The sequence below is a fragment of the Pinus tabuliformis genome, chromosome 1_1, assembly GCF_031772625.1.
Source record: "Pinus tabuliformis cultivar Carrire ecotype Pingquan chromosome 1_1, CPIR1, whole genome shotgun sequence".
NCBI lineage: Eukaryota > Viridiplantae > Streptophyta > Pinopsida > Pinales > Pinaceae > Pinus > Pinus tabuliformis.
In genome coordinates, this window is record NC_142297.1 from 886,181,262 (window position 1) to 886,200,026 (window position 18,765).

The 18,765-nt window shown below is 39.1% G+C and overlaps 2 pseudogenes; one reads left to right on the forward strand and one right to left on the reverse strand.

Moving 5' to 3' along the window:
* Positions 1-799: 799 nt before the first annotated feature.
* LOC149217216 (uncharacterized) lies at positions 800-1,533 on the reverse strand (annotated as a pseudogene).
* A 983-nt stretch (positions 1,534-2,516) lies between these two features.
* On the forward strand, positions 2,517-3,511 carry LOC149217217 (uncharacterized; annotated as a pseudogene).
* Positions 3,512-18,765: the final 15,254 nt, after the last annotated feature.

An 18,765-nucleotide genomic window follows, 5' to 3' on the forward strand; every position in this document is an offset into this window, starting at 1 on the left:
TTTTTTAAATAATTAAAAAAATTATCAATGATATTTTTTTCACTTTTTATCATATTAATCATCCATTCACGGCTATTAATATTAACATATATTATTATAATATTTAATTAATATAATATTATATATTAGTACTATATTATATTATATAGTTAATACTAATTAGTTAACTAAATAATATAATATATATAATCATTACTGTAATGTTTTCATATATGTGAGAGATATTATAACGATTATAATATATTTAAATGTAAATTTTCATAACTATTTATATTGTAGATGGATGCTTTAACTTACAATATAGTTAATATATATTTTTATTAATTAAAATAATATATATTTATAATTAATATTATGAAATATATATTAGCAAATCTCATCAAGTTAGTCTTGTATTCACTTGACATAGGATTTTGTATAGCTACGTTTTTGTTGCAGCATGCACTAGTAATTAAGTGATTTGAACACTAAACACCTCCTTACACATAATACTTTATTTACAAGACCATCCCCAATTAAACTACCACTAAAACTTATATTACATATAATATTATCAAATCGTATTTTATTTACATTATTTTATATATAATATTACTAAATCTAATTATACTTTATTTACATTATTTTATATCTAATATTACTGAATCTATCTTATCTCTTTATATATAGGCATACTCTATAAAAAGAAAATTGACTTTTGAGTCAGAATTAGGCCAAACAATAAGACTATGTTCAAAGGAATTATGATATAACCTAAAGAAAGGTAAGTCTAATACTAAATTTCATTGTCATTGAAATTTTATGTTATTCTAATGCCAATGTGGTTAGTTCTTCTTTCTTCCTGTGTGGCTAGTAGAAGCTCCTCCAAGTAATCAACATGCAGAGCCTCCAACTCCAATACAGACGATATTTCTTGAGACTATGGCTTCTCTATTGGTAATAATTCGCTACATTTGTTAACGTTTTGGTTTTGATCGGTCTCGGCAGAAACAAGGGTAGACGTTGGCGGCAAACCCCTTCTTTCTCTACATGAATCGAGCTTCTCGACAACGTACGTTTCATGTGCCGAGGTGGGAGTACTAGAATGATATTCGTCGAGTTGCTGGATCCGGATATAGCAGTCAGAAAGCTGGCTACTAGATGTGGTTGAGGAGATTTTAGAGGAGCCAGTGGAAAAATTGGGGTTGGAAGTAAGTGGATTAACTGCATCGGCGTGGGCCTGACGACGCTTGAAGGACCTGCAAACAATTTCAAGGGGGAAGTTGAGAATGGTGTTAGATCCTCTCATGGTGAAGGAAGCCTCATCGTAAGCCATGGACACCTCCTCTCCCATTTCAGACGTTCCCAACCATACATGAAATCCATGCCTCGTTGAATCCCTTATCTCCGCCACGTATTTTCCCCATGGATGCTTCTTCACTCCTCTATAATGTATTTCACTCCCTTTCGAGACCAGCTTTGTAAATTCAAAGCCATGGGCACACTCGAATTTCCATTGCAGCTTGCACATGAGTTTGAGTGTTGACTCCAATGTTTCAATTACAGTTGACACATTTCTCCTTATGGATACAGGAAACATCTTCTGGCTCGAGAAAATGGAAATAGAGTGGGATTATTCATTTCATAAAAGAATTTGGGCGGGACTACCCAATTTGAATTCAAAACTTTGGGTGGCACTTACTAATTTGAAATGTTGGACAGCCACTGGGGCACTGAATGAATGTACGGACGTATTGGATGAAGGGTTGAAGTCTAAGCAGGGACGTATTGAATGAAGGGTTGAAGTCCAAGAAGGGGTTAAATTTGATGGTAACCCTGCCCATCACTAATTTTTTTTTACTATTTTATTTTTAAACTGCCTATTGCATGATGTTTTATATTTATTTTTATCAGTTTTATATGATATTTTTAAATTATATTCACTAATCAATTGGGTCTAGAGTTAAGTATGGATCTAGATTAGTTGGTAAATACAAAAGCTTCCAATATTACTAAATATATTCCTAACTTACTAGTTGGTAAATAAAAAAGCTTCCAATCTTACTAAATATATTCCTAACTTTAAACTATTGACTTATTATAATAAAAAATTATCAAATTAATCCACCTCTCCACCTCTTGCCCTTTAAAAATAGTAAAAAGAAAAAAACTCTTATTCAGAAAATTAAAAGGCAGTTGAGAAGTTTGAAAGCTTGGGAATTAGAGGCATGAACTACCATAAACGACATTCAGATACAAAGTCTGGAGTTAACCACAACCCGGGATAAGCCAACGTTAATCCACAACAGTAATTTTCCCTTTCTAGTTAGAACTATTTTGCCGATATATAATAGCTTGCAGGATCCGAAGGTAGAAACATCCTTGACTGGGCAAGCATTTTTATGGATATTCATTTATTATTGAATTTACAAATCATTGGAATGTTCTCTTCCTTCAAATAGAGGAAGTCTATGTTTGGCAACGGGTATCATAACTAACTATTTAAAATGGAAGGTTCATATATGATCCCTGGAATAATGAGAATCTTCAGGTGGTCAAAAGAGAGATCTTTGTTAACATAGCCATGTAAATCTTAGAAGTCATGCTGATCCATAATTATTTCATTGCTTTCCATTTAAATTGAAATTGGGCACTAGCAGCCATGGAAATTGTAATTTCTACTAGTTGTAAATCTTATTCAGTCCAGGGTCCGAAGGCACGTACATGATGCTTTGTCTTTGATAATTGATTGTAACACCCTCCAGGTTGTCATATATTCGTGCATCCAATTTCATCTATAAACTTTGACTATTCCATTTATATCTAATCTCTACATAGTTTTATATGTTTGACTATCTCATAGATATCCATTTGACTACTTGCGTAAGATAGAGATAAAGAGGATTGAGAAATATATGAACGGTTCACGAAGTAAATTGAGCGATGATCAAATTAATTCATTTATGGGTGGTTGTGTTGTCAAGGATGACATTGAGCATGTGGGGCTATATAGGCTTATCAAACAAATGCCGAGAGAGGTTTTGGAGTCTTTGTCTGTGAATAAACTGTAAAAACTCTACGACTAACTTGAAACCATGACAACTAGGGTATGGAAGAAGATGTTTGTATGGAATAACAAATTGAGGCTATGACACAAAAACATGAAGAGTCAAAAGAAGGCTAAGACATAATCAGAGTTTTTCACAAAAGAAAAATGACCTATAATCTATATATGTTCTCTGATTGTCGTGGATCATTAGCAGAGACAGTCGACCATCCATTTTGTCAATTAGAAGACGAAAGCCCTATTTATGTCACATCTTCAACCCCTGTATTTCATGTGAAAATAGGTCAAATACACTTGCATGAAACGAACAATCGATAACTTGATCTAAAGTTGGAGATGGGGTATGACTTAAACATTAAAACCTATCAGAATCTTGACTTACAGTTGGGATGTAATACAAATGTTGGTTTTATTATGACAACCTACTTCTCTTTTCAACGGGTCAGAAATGTCCGGCATTTTTAATGGAGTGGATTGGTTAACATGAGAACGAGAGAAGGTTGACAAGTCCATGTCACTCTATTTTCAAAACCAGTTTGGCGTTTGTAGTCAATCATGACCCTATGGAATTTATGTACATAAACAACTTGAATACAAAGAAACTTTACTCGTGGAAAAAAAAATTGCATCGCTCTGCTATATCATATTAATCGAATAATGCAATTTAACTAAAAATAATATAGCTGAAATTGAAATAAATCACTATGATAACATAACAAAACTAAAGAAATAGCAGCAAGAAAGTACAAGAGAAGAGCTTACCTTGAGTAGTTGTGGATTTGCAACTTTGCATTTTTTTTCTTTTACGGGTTGTATCTCTATGAAAATGAGAAATCTCCAAGCTCGAGCACTGTGATGGGCACTGGGCAGTCACTATATAATATTCCAATTTCCAACTTCCCCCACATGTCATTTGAGAATCGAGATTATAATCAAATTGGGACGAAATTTGTAGGGAATGGAAGTTAGATCATCATCGGATTGGAAAAAAAAAGTTAATGCAATGATAATTCTCTTAAATATTGGAACTTCATAATAAATTCCTTACCAAACCAATGCTAAATTGCCAATGTTGACATTGTTGCGTCAATTAATGTGTTGGTGAGCTCCCAGTTTTAATTGTGTGCCTTAATGATATAGAAATCTAGATATGATGACCAGACAAGATGGATATGGACTTTGGACTCTTAGTCCCGTCGCATTAATAATTACATAAATGCACATAAGGGCTGGAAGCATAGAATGATAGAGCACGTCCAGTCCAACTCAAGTAAGCTGATAATGGGGTACTTATACTATATATATATATATATATATATAATATATATATATATATATATATATATATATATATATATATATATATATATATATATATATATATATAATTAAAACTTGTAATTTTATTACATGCCCGTAATTATGACAGGTTTAGAAATTATTAACAAGTTAATAATAACATGTAGATTTTGAAAGTGCATGTATCTGATGGTTAAAAGGGTCAAAATGTGCATACGGGAGTCAATTTTAACCCCTAAGTCCATGATGATGCATGGACATGTATGTTAATCCTTTCATGCACTAAGCCAATGATTGGTTTAGTGAATTTTTTTTAAGAGTTGCCCTCCTATGACCATGTACATGTTAAATTAATTGTGTGGGAGGAATTATGTTACCACTACGAGAGTACTAGAGGCACATGGATGAGAAGGATATGGATGTATGGGCATGCCACAATGTCCTGGATAAGAAGGAGATGGATGTACGGGCATGCCACACTGTCAAGGACAGTGTGTTAATGGGCTATAGGGTTGGAAATATTGGTTGCACACACTAAACTCTACCACATTGATGGCTCATGCAAGGGATTCCAACTTAGATCTCCTTCCGATGTACATTTTTTTGGGGTGAAGGTATAGGGTATAGTGTAATAGGTTGCTAGTAATAAGGGTGATAGATTTATGGGGTAAGCGTAGAATTGTGCTACGATATTAGATATTTCAATACCAAAAAATTTTCTCACCAAAACCTTTGCATGCATGATTAATTTATACATATAATACCGGCTACTTTGGCCAACACGCAATTCAGGGTTTGCTTTTACAGAACTTTGGGCAATATGCAATATAGGGTTCAATTTTGGTAATTAAAAAAAAAAAAATTAAGTATGCCCAGTATCAAGTTCAACACCCGTGAAAAATTCGACAGCATTGTATATATAGGCAGCCGTGCAACAAAACATCACCGTCCACGACCAAGAACAAGACTCCATCATACAGTGAACCGAATGAACTTTGAAAGGACCCACTCACCTTCTCCGCTCGGACTTCCAGAAATCTAGACCCTTCTCTGACCTGACTTCCACAAATTTAGTGCACCACATTGAACAAGTCAATATTTAGAGCAATAACAGTACAAGTAAAGAGTCCCGAACAACCACATGATCTACATATTATTCTGCTTGTCTTTCGTCTCGCAGAGGAATAGTCCAAAACATGAAGATTAGCCCGGCGCTGCTGCTACAATTGTTGACGATCGCGAGTGACTATGCCGCCTCATGTCCAAATTGCATATTTGGGATCCAGAATCTAAGTCTTTAATAGTTACATTGATATTCTCGTTAAATAGCTGCGGGATTTTACTAAAAACTTCAAAATAGCCAAACCATCCTTATGGAATTAGAATAATTAGAAATAGCATACATTTATTATAAAAATATATCAATATGATAAACAAATCTATGTTTATCCAAATGCCTTGCTTCTCCTTTCTTTTAAAAATATGATGGAATTTTTTTAGTAGTTTTTATTTTATTATTTTTCTATTCTCTTTATATTTATTTTATTTAAGTGACTCTTTTAATTCAAATTATTTTTATACCATTTTTTACATTAAAAATGATTATTTTGCACTTTCACAAAACCTTCGCACTAGAAACTAGGAAAAAAATACAAAAGTACACGAGAAACTAGGAAAAAAAATAAATCCCACATGTGATGAGCCTCATAAATGGGTAATTATATGTGCTCATTTTACCTCCTAACCTAGTCAAATCAACCATTCTCTTAGCTTATTACATGATTTTCTGATTATATTTATGCTTATAGAGTGAGTTGAATTATTTATGATGCCATGAGGTCTAATATATGTTTAATGTAGATTATTGATGATTTTTGTGGTCAATGTCAAGGATAGAGTGGAAAAAGGAGAGGACTTATAGGAGGGAATCCCCCTCATTTATTACTCCCCACTTCGAATTCCCCTTCATTCATCTCAAAGTACAGGCAGCCAAGTCGTGCATTAGCAGACAGTCGAGCAAGCGGAGGACAACTGATGTTTATCTCGAGTATTGAGAGCCAAGCCTCCTTGATTTTGAGGAAGTTTTTGGGAGCTTCATTTGTATAAGTAGAGAGGCCTAGGGCCTCACTAGGGTCATATTTTTGTTGGATTTTTGGTGCAGTATTAATTATGTAAACTCTGCTCAACTTGAGCTTATTTTTGTGACAGTTTCATGTAATCTTATTATTGTTTTGATAATAAAGATGGAATACTTTTTGAGCTAGCACTGAGTTACCTCAGAGGATTGAAGCTCTTGCGTTAGGGCCCAATCTAAGAAACCAATCTCCTCTTTATTTGTATTTGTATGTTTCATTTCATTTGTAGAATAGGTTGCTGCAAGATGTATTTCTTTTCTAGTGAAGAATAGGTTGCTTTTTGATGGATTAGTAGTTTGCTTTCATTTGTGCTTTCTATAGTAGATTAAGTAGTGATAAATAAAATATCAAAAAGGCTAGCAACAATGTCTTGGCCTCTCTTCCTCCCTGTGGGACCATGATTTGAGGAAAATTCCCTCTTGCTGCCCCAAAAACACAGATTTTCCTCATTCATAGGATCTCTAGTGTTTACAACTTCTTAGTCAGTTCATAGTCTAGTTTAGCTTTGCTTCAAAATTTCTTCCTCATGCTCATTTCCTTATTCTCAATAGTGTTCTTTCATGCTTTATTTTCCTGCAATGGTTATCAGCATTTCCTTTCATAGAACATAGTTTACTTGATGCAAAAACTCTATTTTTAAATATATTTATTTCCTTGCTTGCTTCATCTCATTGGTTGCTTATCAGTTGTTTATGCAGCAAATATCTTCTAGCAGCAGGTAGCCTATCACCCATACCATTCTCCATCTGATCCATGCCCTACAGGTTGCCCAAGTCTCCCCTCAATTCCGCCTTAGTTTCCTACATTTTCCATAGAATTTCTTCCTCTCTCTTTGAGTAGATCCTATAATATTTCTCTCTCCTGATGATTCTTGGTAGACCCTAGGTGCCCTAACACCTCATTCCAACCTTCACTCACCTTTTTCACCCACTCTCACACCCTCAAAACAACAAAATCTTCTCTCGGCCTCCTCTTGTAGGCCTCCTGTAGAATGTTTTTTTTCCTCCTGTAGATTTCCTGCCTCCTCCTATAGATTTTCCTGTAGGCTTTCTTTTGAAGGCTGAGTGTGGAAAAAGCCTCTAGAAGGCCACCTGAGACCTCCTAGGACCCATCCACACCATCCTACATCCTCTCAAGTCCCAAAACAGCCCTCCATCACCACCTATTCACTGCCACATTCACAAAAAAATAAATTACATGCATGACACATTCACATAAAAATACGTAAAAATCCAAAAAGATGCCTTTTGCTCATTTACTTCTAGAAATAGCTTAGGTAGATGTTGTTTACTTCCTTGATTAGGTAATGGCATTATTTTCATGGTTTTCATAGTGCTTTCTGCAAAAGTAGGATTATTGGTTAACTAGGATTTCCTTGGTTTTCTATACATTCCAGTCTTCCTTTTTGCAGTAGAGTAACCTCTCTTTTTCCTTTCATCACATATAGAGCTTCTTCTGGAATCCATAGAAGTTTGCTTGAGCTCTTAGTGATCTTGTGACGGTTGACCAAGTGACAACCTACAGTAAGAACTAATACTTGTGCATATAGCACCGTCGCTTCCAAGTTTGGTACGAACTACTGGGTTGAAAAGAGTAAAGTAGGTAGCCCAGGAGTTGCAACATTATTGCTGCAATACTGGTGCTCACCACTTTTTGGCACCATTGTTGGGGAAGCGTCAGAGTATTCTGTGATTACTTATTTCTTCTATTTTCTTCTTGCAACATTCTGCTAATAGTTTATTTCAGCAAAAGTAGAATAGTCATTTCCTTTATTTTAGTTCTATATTTCTTTTGATTTCCTTCAATCCTGTAATTTCCATTTCAGCAAAAATATATTAATCACTTCCTTTCTTTTAGTTCTGTGTTTCCTTTCTTTCCTTTTCAATTCTGCAAATTTCATTTCAGTAAGATCATTTTAGTTAGTTGCAAATTGTTTTTTTCAATCAATTTTAGTTTTATAGGTACTATTAGTGTGGGGAAAAAAGAAACAAAAACCAACCAAAAATATTTCCTTTCATGCCTCGTAGGAATAGAGATAATTCAGGAAAAAAATTTCCCAACACCCCCATTGCTTCACACAGCCAACCTTCTCTCTTCTTCGATGGTAGTGATCAAGAAGAACCTTTAGGTGAGCAACCTGAGATATTTGAAGAACCTATAGGGGAAGAAGAAGAAGAAAACATTCCTTTGGAGCCAATGGCTGAACACAGAAATTCTAGGGGGAATGGAGAAAGAAATGAGGGTACCTTTCCCATTCGGGAGACCAATGGGGACACCAAAATGAACAATATAAGCCCTTCTGCCCTTCCTCATTTCCATGGTTTGACTATAGAAGATCCTGACACCTTCTTGTTTGAGTTTGTTGTTATCTGTCGAACCTATGACTATGCAAAAGATGAGAAAAATTTGAAACTCTTTCCTTCTACTCTCAAGGATGCAACCTTGCACTGGTTCATGGGATTACCTGGCAATACCATCACAACTTGAGCTGAGATGCAGTAGGACTTTAATGACAAGTATTGAGACTACTGTAAGTTAAAAGATACCAAAGAAGAAATCTTCCAAATGACCATGGGAAGTGATGAATCCTTGAAGATTATGAAGAGATGTTCCAGCTTAGTTACAAAAGTGCCAGGTGTACACTTGACTCTGAATCTCTGAAGTTGGTCCTGCTCAGGGGAATTCTGGAAGACCTTCTAGACACCCTACATCTACTCGCTGGGGGAGACATCTACCAACTATCCTATGAGGACATAAAGACTATTTTTAGAAACCATTCTAGAGCATCTATAAAGAAAGGTAGGGGGAGTCAACCCATAGCCAGTACATCTTCCTCTAGCTCATCCATTAAAGGAGAAATTGGAAATATGCTGGAAGACTTCAAGAGTGAGATGTTGCAGATTCTTGCCATGCAAATGGATACCTTAGATATCAAAAGGAAACAAGAAGAATCAGAGAGGGCTTTGGTAATTTTTTGTCCTAGATGCACCAGGAGGCATCCTAGGAACGAATGCCCATTAAAATCTATAGAGTTTTGTTCATTCTGTGAAGAATATCATTCTACAAATAAGTGCCCTTCCTTGCCCAGACTTAAAACGGTATTCCAAGAGGCAAAAGGAGCCAATAGACCACTCCATTTCATGAACCAAAGGAGACTACATGGACCTAGACCATACCAGCAGGGGATGCAAGGGACATCTTAGGCATACTACCACCCCAACCAAGTCACTTCCATACCTTCTTGGGGCCCTCCTACTCATCCTTCCTGGTCCACGCCTCCTCCTTCGTCCTTCACATCTCAATATCATGCCCAACTAGCCACTCATTCATTTCAATCATATTCTCATCCGCAACCTCAGTGGAATGCATCTCATCAGGGATGGAGGCCCTAATACAACTCTCCTGCCACTCTTTTGCATCCACCACCTCCCTAACCACAACCATTACCTTCTTCTCCACTATGGCAACCCCAAATGCTTGTCCAGCCGAACCCGAACCCGAACAAGAGACAGACTCAACAAGTGTATAGTGGGGAAACATCATGCCCAACTTATGTTGTGGTGATTCAAGAGACTAACCTGTGATCTAGGAAGGTTATCCCAAATAGCCAACCTCCACCTAGGGAGGTTGAGGAAGATAAAGAGGAAAGTGAACCGAAAGAAATTCCACCCTTTCCTGAGAGACTATCCATGACACTCCAGCCTATCCCAGAAGAAATTGAACTCCTGGGGGAATTGAAACATCTATGTGTAAAGATACCACTTCTCCAAGCCATAAAGGATTTGCCTATCTACAATAGGTTGATTAAGGAGAAGTGCTTTAAGCATCCAGGTAGGCGCAAGAGTGATGCCCCAACCATCAATGTCATAGAGCAATTGTCCGACCTGATGTTGGGGCAAGTAATCTGTCCAAAATATCTAGACCCTGGAAGCCTAGTAGTTGATGTCCACATCAATGGCACCACGATCCCAGACAATTTGATTGATTTGGGAGCTCCCATTAATGTGATGACAAAGGACACAGTGCTCAAACTTAACCTTCAGGGTTCCTTGAGGAAGACCACAACCGTGCTACAGTTAGCAGACCGCTCCACCATGACCCTTGAGGGGATTGTGGAAGATGTGATGGTCTCCATTGATTCTTTGGAGTACCCTTTTGATTTCTTAGTTCTCTAGCCCAAGTCAAAGCTCACTGGGTATCCTCTCATTCTGGGAAGACCCTGGTTGGCTACCGTCAATGCCTACATCAACTGTTGAGCTGGGAACATGACCATAAAGAACGGGCATATGTCCAAGTTGTTAATCATATATCCTCCTATCCAACCCTTGCTAGAACATGATCTACCTCTCTACTTGGAGGAGGAATATGAGTACGAAGTCCATTTTGTACCTCTTTGTGCATTAGAAACAATCATGGGGGGGAAACCGCAAGATGAGGATGATATGATTGAAAATTTGATTCAGAATCCACCTCCCAGTGTATTACCCTTAGAGAACATAGTGAGAGAAACCCAAAACAACCCCTCAACTAACCTCTGTGTGGCCGACCCGACCTCTCTCCATGTTAAGAATATAGAGTTCGGTCTAGAAAGAACCTTGAAAATCAATCCATCCTTATCCACTTCCTAGGAGAAGGAACTATGTAGCTTGCTGAGAAAACACCTAGATGCCTTCACCTAGAGTTATAAGGAGATGAAGGGAGTGCACCCTTCAGTATGTACTCATCATATATACATTAAAGAAGATTTCAAACCAGTCAGGCAGCCTCAAAGTAGGATGGATCCAGCACTTAAAGATATTGTTAAGGAAGAACTGCAAAAAATTTCTTAATGCAGGATTCATCTATCGCATCTCTGACAATGAATGGGTCTCTCCTTTAGTGCTAGTGCCAAAGAAAAATGGCAAGTGGAGAATCTATGTTCACTATCAGGAATTGAACAAAGCCACTAAAAAGGACCATTTTCCTTTACCTTTCATAGATCAAGCATTAGATGGTCTAGCAAGGAATTTTTTTTTCTCTTTCCTAGATGAGTTTAGCAGGTACAATCAAATTCAAATTAGGCTCGAAGACCAAGGTAACACCACTTTCAGTTTTCCTTCGGGTACCTTTGCATATCGGGTACTTCCTTTTGGTTTGTGTAATGCTCTAGCCACTTTCCAAAGAGTGGTATTGAGTATATTCTCTGAATTAGTTCATGATGCAATAGAGATATACATGGATGACTTTACTCCTTATGGCTCTGACTCTCAGGAAGCTTTATCTAACCTAGAAAAAGTTTAGAAAAGTGTATTGAGATGAACTTGTCCCTTAGTCCTAAAAAATATGAATTTTTGATGATTGAAGGGACCATGCTAGGTCATGCAATATCTCAACAAGCACTGTAGGTGGACCCCAACAAAATTTCCATCATCCAAAGGGTCCCCCATCCCACCTCCTCAAAAGGTGAGAGATGTCAGAAGTTTCTTAGGTTTAGCTGGGTATTACTAGAGATTCATTAAATATTTCAGCAAGCTAGCCTCTCCTTTGTTTGGCCTTTTAGGTAAGGATGTCGAGTTTATATGGTTGGAAAATTGTCAAGAAGCTCTAGATACCTTGAAGAGCAAGCTCATGATCACTCCAATTCTGAGAGGCCCAAACTGGGCCCTACCATTCCACATTCACGCCGATGCCTGAAACAAAGCAATAGGAGCAGACTTGGGACAAATTGATGAAAATTTGGCTTATGCCATATACTTTATAAGAAAAAAAATTTCAAAGGCGGAGCTAAACTATACAGTCACTGGAAAGGAACTCCTAGCTGTAGTGCATTCCTTAAACAAATTCAGACATTATATCACAAGCTATCAAACTTTTGTGCACACTGATCATGTTTCAATAGATATTTAATGAATAAACTGGATTTAAAAGCTCACATTATTAGATGGTTTCTTTTACTGTAGCAGTTTGATTTGACCATTGTTGATAAGCATGGTAAAGAAAATGTTGTTCCTGACCTTTTGTCTAGAGTAATTTGTCCACAGGTGAAGAAGGAATGGTGGATGATCAAATGCCAAATGAACACTTGTTTGCTATCCTAGTACTCTCTCCATGGTTTGCTGATATACAAAATACTTGGTTTAAGCACATTTCCCACCACACTTATCCCCAAAAGAGAAGAGCAAGATAGTAAGGAAAAGTGCCCCTTTCACTTGGATTGGGGGCAGTCTCTTCAAACTTGGCCCAGATTAGATCTTGAGGAGATGTGTCAGGAAGAAGGAAGTTTTTGACATCCTCCTGACTTGTCATGATGGGCCTTGTGGAGGTCATTTTGCAGCAAAAAGAACTGCCTTCAAGATACTGCAAGCAGGATACTATTGGCCCACTCTTCATCACGATGTCAGTCAGCTAGTGCAATTGGTGTCAAAGGATGGGGAAACCCACTCTAAAGGATGAAATGCCCATGCAGCCTCAAGTGACCTGTGAGCCATTTGAAAAGTGGGGCATGGACTTTGTGGGGCCTATTAGCCCTCCTTCAAAATAGAAGAAATACATCATTGTGTGCACTGACTACTTGACAAAGTGGGTAGAGACAAAAGAAATTAAAGTAGTGATAGAGGAAAAAGTAGCTGAGTTTTTGAGGGAAAAAATATTCTACAAGTTCGGGTATCCAAGAGATTTAGTTACAGATCAAGGCAGCCAGTTCACTTCTAATCTGATAGAAGACCTACTCACACATCATAGAATCAAACATAGGACTTCTACCCCTTACCATCCACAAGCAATGGGGAGGTGGAGGTCACGAACAGAGCATTGGAAGGGATCCTGACAATGGTAGTGAGCAGCAGTAGCAATGACTAAGTGGATAGATTAGTTGAGGCTACTTGGGCCTACAACACAACATGGAAGACCACTACAGGGTTCACACCCTACGAGCTGGTCTATGGGAGGAAGGCTTTGCTATTAATAGAATTTGAATTTAATACCTTGAGGATGGTAGCTCAGCTGAACCTAGACCTTAGCAATGCACAGAAAGAAAGATTACTCTAGCTCAATGGATTAAATGAACATAGAATGCAGGCCCTTCTCCATACAGAAGTATTCCATCTTCTGAGGAAGATATGGCATGACAAAAACATCAAATAGAAGCAGGTTCAAGAGGGAGATTGGGCACTACTCTATGATTCAAGATATAAAGAATTCAAGGGCAAGCTGAGGACAAAATGGTTAAGACCCTACACTGTGGAGAAATGAAATGACAATGGTTCAATTTTGATCAGAACCATTGATAACGAAGCCATCCCCATGCTTGTCAATGGACACTGGTTGAAAGTCTAAGATAAACCCCTCTCCAAGCAAGAGTTCATTGAAGGATTGAATAAGTTAGTGACGGTAGTGGAGCATGTCGTAGCCTCCACTTCACCCACTCACTGAAGAAAAAGATAAAAAACAAAAAATAATAAAGAGTCAAGTGAAAACCTCCATGAGGTGCTTGAGTCCCATCATTGAGTTGAAAACCTCTCCTGAGGTGGCCCAGTGGTGTCAAAAAAAAAAAAAGAGAAGAAAGAAAATAAGATCCCTGGGTGAAAACCTCCCTTGGAGGCACCCAGGGTAGGAAACTAGGGTGAAAGCCTCCCTGAGGTGCCTTGGTTGTTTTCAAAAAGAAAAAAAGAGAAAAAGAAAAAGAAAAATGAATTTCCAGTTGTATTGCATGTTTGTAGGAGGACTACATGAAGCAGCAGTAGGTGCCAAGGGAGCTCTGAAACCAATACCAGAACCTATCCTATCTTCCCTCACCTTTCTCCATCATTCTTGACATTCTTTTCACCTCACTGTGCTTCTTTTTTGAAAACTATGTTTTCTACAGGAGGCCCTGTGTTTTCTACAGGAAGCTCCTGTAGAAATTACAAAGAGCCAGAAATGGATTTTAAAGGCAGTTTGAGGAACAGGGAAGCTTCATAAAAGATTCATAAATCCTCCTACAGTCTTCAAACCACTTTTCCATAATTTCTAGACCTGCATCACATCCCAAGCATCATTCTTCTCTCTACTCAAGAAAAAAACACAGAAAAAACAATTTTTTTAGAAAAAGGAAAAAAACAAAAAATAAGAAAGGGAACCATACCATCCACCTCACCTGAAGCCTACCCTTTTCCTCTCCATCTCTATCCACATTTTTGACATCATCCTCATAGCTCCAAGCATAGAAAAGGATAAAACTTCAAAGGGAGAAGTAGCTACAAGAGCTCCTGTAGGAATTCCTGTAGCAGCTAATCCCATTAAAATCTAGCATCAGCAGCATGAGGGTGCAAATCTAAAGGTTGAAGCAGACACCTAAATATCAGATCTAGCCAGAAAGGAACCTGCACATAGCACAACCATATCTCAGCAAGAAGACAAGCATGCATCAAAAGAAATATAGGCATGCAGCAGAAGGAAAGGTCATAGCACCTCACAGAAAATGCATTCGGATCTCAGTTAAGTAACTAACCCACTCCTCTGTTTTCATTAGTATAATTAGACAGCATGCAATAGCAATGAGATGGTTGAGGCTGGTTGGGGTTGAGGTGGCCTGTTAAATTGGCCACCTTCATCTAGTTGACTTCACTCGTCTGAAGATGTCACCACATGTGTTCTTAGTCAAACTCAAGAGAGATGTCAAGGATAGGTAGTCAAGGTGATGGGAACTCCGATGTAATCATGAGAAATGAATACGAGAAAAGGGAAATGAAGATAAGGCAGGTGGGGACCAACGGTTTGAATGGGGCCAACGTACACTTGGCTAGCTCACCCTCCATCACCGTAAATATCCAAAAAAAGCAATAAGTACTCCTCGCCGAAGCACTCACACCTCCTTTCTCATTCATTTTCTCCTCGAAACTCCATTCCTCCTACCTTCTAGTGCCCCCACAAACCTCGTACATATTGTTCTCCACTAATATCTCCCATAACCCTGCTCTCGGCATTCTACATGAGCACTTACAGGTTCTACAGGAATCCTACAGGAGGGCCAATAAGTTGTTTTGGAGAGAGAAAACACAGTTTCTAGCACAATTATCGGGTTGAAGAGGTAGGTTCGTGGAATACCTCCATTGAATATAAAAATATGCAAGTAGTGGTTTAGTTTTGAGGAGAAAATAGAACTTTTGGGTGGAGGAAATTAATAAAAATAATTGTTGTTTATTTCTTATAAAAAAAAAACACAGTCTATCTGTCTCTATGTTTTATTCAGAAATTGTTCTCTCCATTTCCATAGTTGGTATTCCAAGGAATCATAGGCAAAATGATAGGAGGTTTTATGAGGAAGGAGCTCACCAACTCCTCCAAGCTCCATGCACACCCCTAAGTAGTGGACATATTCACAAGAGCCAATTGGATGAACTTTTTTGAGAAATTCTAAGGGTTTGATGAGGAAATTGCTCAGGAATTTGCCCACTCTTTGGTCCCTCACTCCAGAACACATGCCATTGTCACCTTTAGGGGCCTTTCCATGGAGATAACCCCTGAATTTATCATTAGGGTCACTACCCTTCCTCTTGGGTTTCCTTGGAGGAAGGATGAAAAACCAATTAGCCAGGCTGCCAAGAAAAACTTCTTCCAAAACAATGAGACCCCTGTATAGGATAAGAATGGCGTGAGAAGAGCTAGCATACCATACCCTTGGGATGAGGTTAGCTATCAAATAATCAAGTATATTTCCTGTGAGGGGAGGTATAGCAATGTCTATAGTTACCACTTTAGAATCATGCATGAATTAAGGGATGGCATGAACACTCTAGCCCCTCAGAAGCTCAACATCCCTTACATCCTCCTATAGTCCCTCATTGACTCCCGTACTTGATCCGGATTTAAACAGGAACGCAACAAATTACAGAGATAACCATATACACAAAGATGCAGCGGAAATAATACTTCATTTCATTAATGGAAAATACTGAAATATGCTTACAACCAGAAATGGAAATAAACCAGCTAGGGCGATGGTAGCTTATCTCTGAGAAGAGATGTGATGGCTACATGCCTCTCAACTGTGTTACAATGAGGCTCGAAGGCCTATTTATTGTTGAGAAATAATGGAAAACCCTTAACATTCCAAAACCTAACCCTAGGAGATGAAACGCCAAACTGTGGGCCCCGTTTGGGGGTAAATTGGTACATCAACTTCCCGGGGTCGTAAATTTGGCATATGATCTCCGTTTGACGCGTACAATATCTCATTAGAAAGATCTATCCGAGCACTATCATTGTTGGAATGGGCAACATCGGTCCATTCCATGGACCCATGTTGCCCCCAGATTCCCCAAAAAACGTCGTTTAGGGCCTCAAAATGGCTCCGGAAGTTCAGGACCCGAAAAACTGCTAAAAATAGTAAGTTGTGCTACAATTAAGGAAACTGAAAATGCTGAGAAAGACAATGGTGGGGGTCCAGGTGGACTTGGCAGGTGGCCACCAATATCCACTTGGATCATTCCTCCCCCCTTAGGAAGCAATGGTCCCCATTGCGTTGAGCTCCTCCATGAGATGAGGAAACTTCTGCTGAACTTGTTCCCTGGTGAGCCACTTGCCCTGCTGAAGGAGTTGGCCTTCTTTGACAACTCGATACAGTTGGATATTCTGTTGGCGAGTGTTCTTGATCTGTGTGTCCATGATCCGATCAGTTGCAGCTTGTTCCATGCAATCTGGATTTAATTCTGTGGGTTTGAGCTGTTCTGCAATGTCGGATGTGTCTAGCAATGGTGGAAAGTATGGCCAAAGGCGGTCCACATTGAACACTGGGTGCAGGCCAAGGAATGGGGGAATCCTGAGCTCAAATGCATTGTCTCCCATAGCCTTAGTAATGGTGTAAGGACCATATCGGAGTGGTCTCAATTTCCGATAGGCTCCAGTAAGGCATTCCTTTTGCAAATGCAACCCGACTTTGTCGCCCACCTGAAACTTGTGTGGCACCCGGTGTTGATCATGTCGCTGCTTGTACTTGGCATTTGATTTCTCAAGAATGTCATGGACCTACTGGCGAATATGTTGGATGCGCTCAATGAAGCTGGTGGTCTTATATGTTTCGGACTGGACATGAGCTGAATTCATGTGAGTAGCTGCAAGGGGCATGGCCACATCAATGGGGCATAGTGGTTAGAATCCCAAACCCACCTGAAAAGGGCTATGGCCAGTGGAGCTGTGAAGAGCTCGGTTGTAGCTATGCTAAACATAGGGGAGGCTCTTGTCCCATGTGCGTGGATGCTTTGAGTTATACATGCGCAGAATGTGCACAATCATCCTGTTGACAACCTCTGTCTGGCCATCAGTTTGAGGATGGAAGGCTGTGGACTTCGTGAGTTTGTTGTCCAGCATTGACCAGAGACTGGACCAAAATGTGCTGAGAAACTGACTGTCCCGATCTGAGATGATAGACTTTGGGATCCCAAAGTGCACCCACACTCGTTCAAAGAAGAGTTTAGCAGTGGCTTCTGTTGTGATATTCTTCTTGCAGGCCATCATAATGGCCATCTTCGAGAACCTGTCGATGACCACAAAAGCACAGTCATTTCGATGCTTAGTGGAAGGAAGGCCTGACATGTAATCCATGGAGATGGATTCCCAAGGTCGACTAGGGGTAGGCAACGGGGTATAGAGGTCGTGCTTCTTAATGGTCGGTTTGTCAATGGCACAGGCAGTACATGATCGGATGTACTTCCCAACATCCTGTCGAAGATTCGGCCAATAGAAATAATTTTGCAGTACTGCCACTGTTTTCTCGACCCCGAAATGCCCAGCAGCCCGACTGTAGTGTGCTTCCCAAATCATCTTGGCACGCTCGCTTGAAGGAACACAAAGGTGACCGAGGTGGCATAATAGGGCGTCCTGGAGGTGAAAATCTGCAACATGCCGACCCTCCAAGAGTGTCTGGTATGTGTGGCCGAATTCTGGGTCGCTTTTGTAGAGAAGTGGCCAATCAGAAGTCTCGTGCCCACAAGAGTTGAGCATGGTGGTTAGCGCCATGATCGGTGGCCGACTGAGGCAATCTGCAACATTATTGGTGCTTCGCTTTTTATACTTGATATTCAAGTGAAACTGTTGCAGGTATGTAGACCACTTCTGATGGCGATCACTCTGCAATTTCCCTTGGGTCTGTATGAACTGCAGAGGTCGGTGGTCTGTGTGGATGACCGTTTCCTTCCCCAAAATGTAATGCTTCCATTGTCGGCAGGCCTGTACAATGGAATACATCTCTTTATCATAAGTGGTGTACTTCCGGACTGTGTCTGAAAGTGTTTCACTGTGATATGCCACTGGATGTCCATGTTGAGTAAG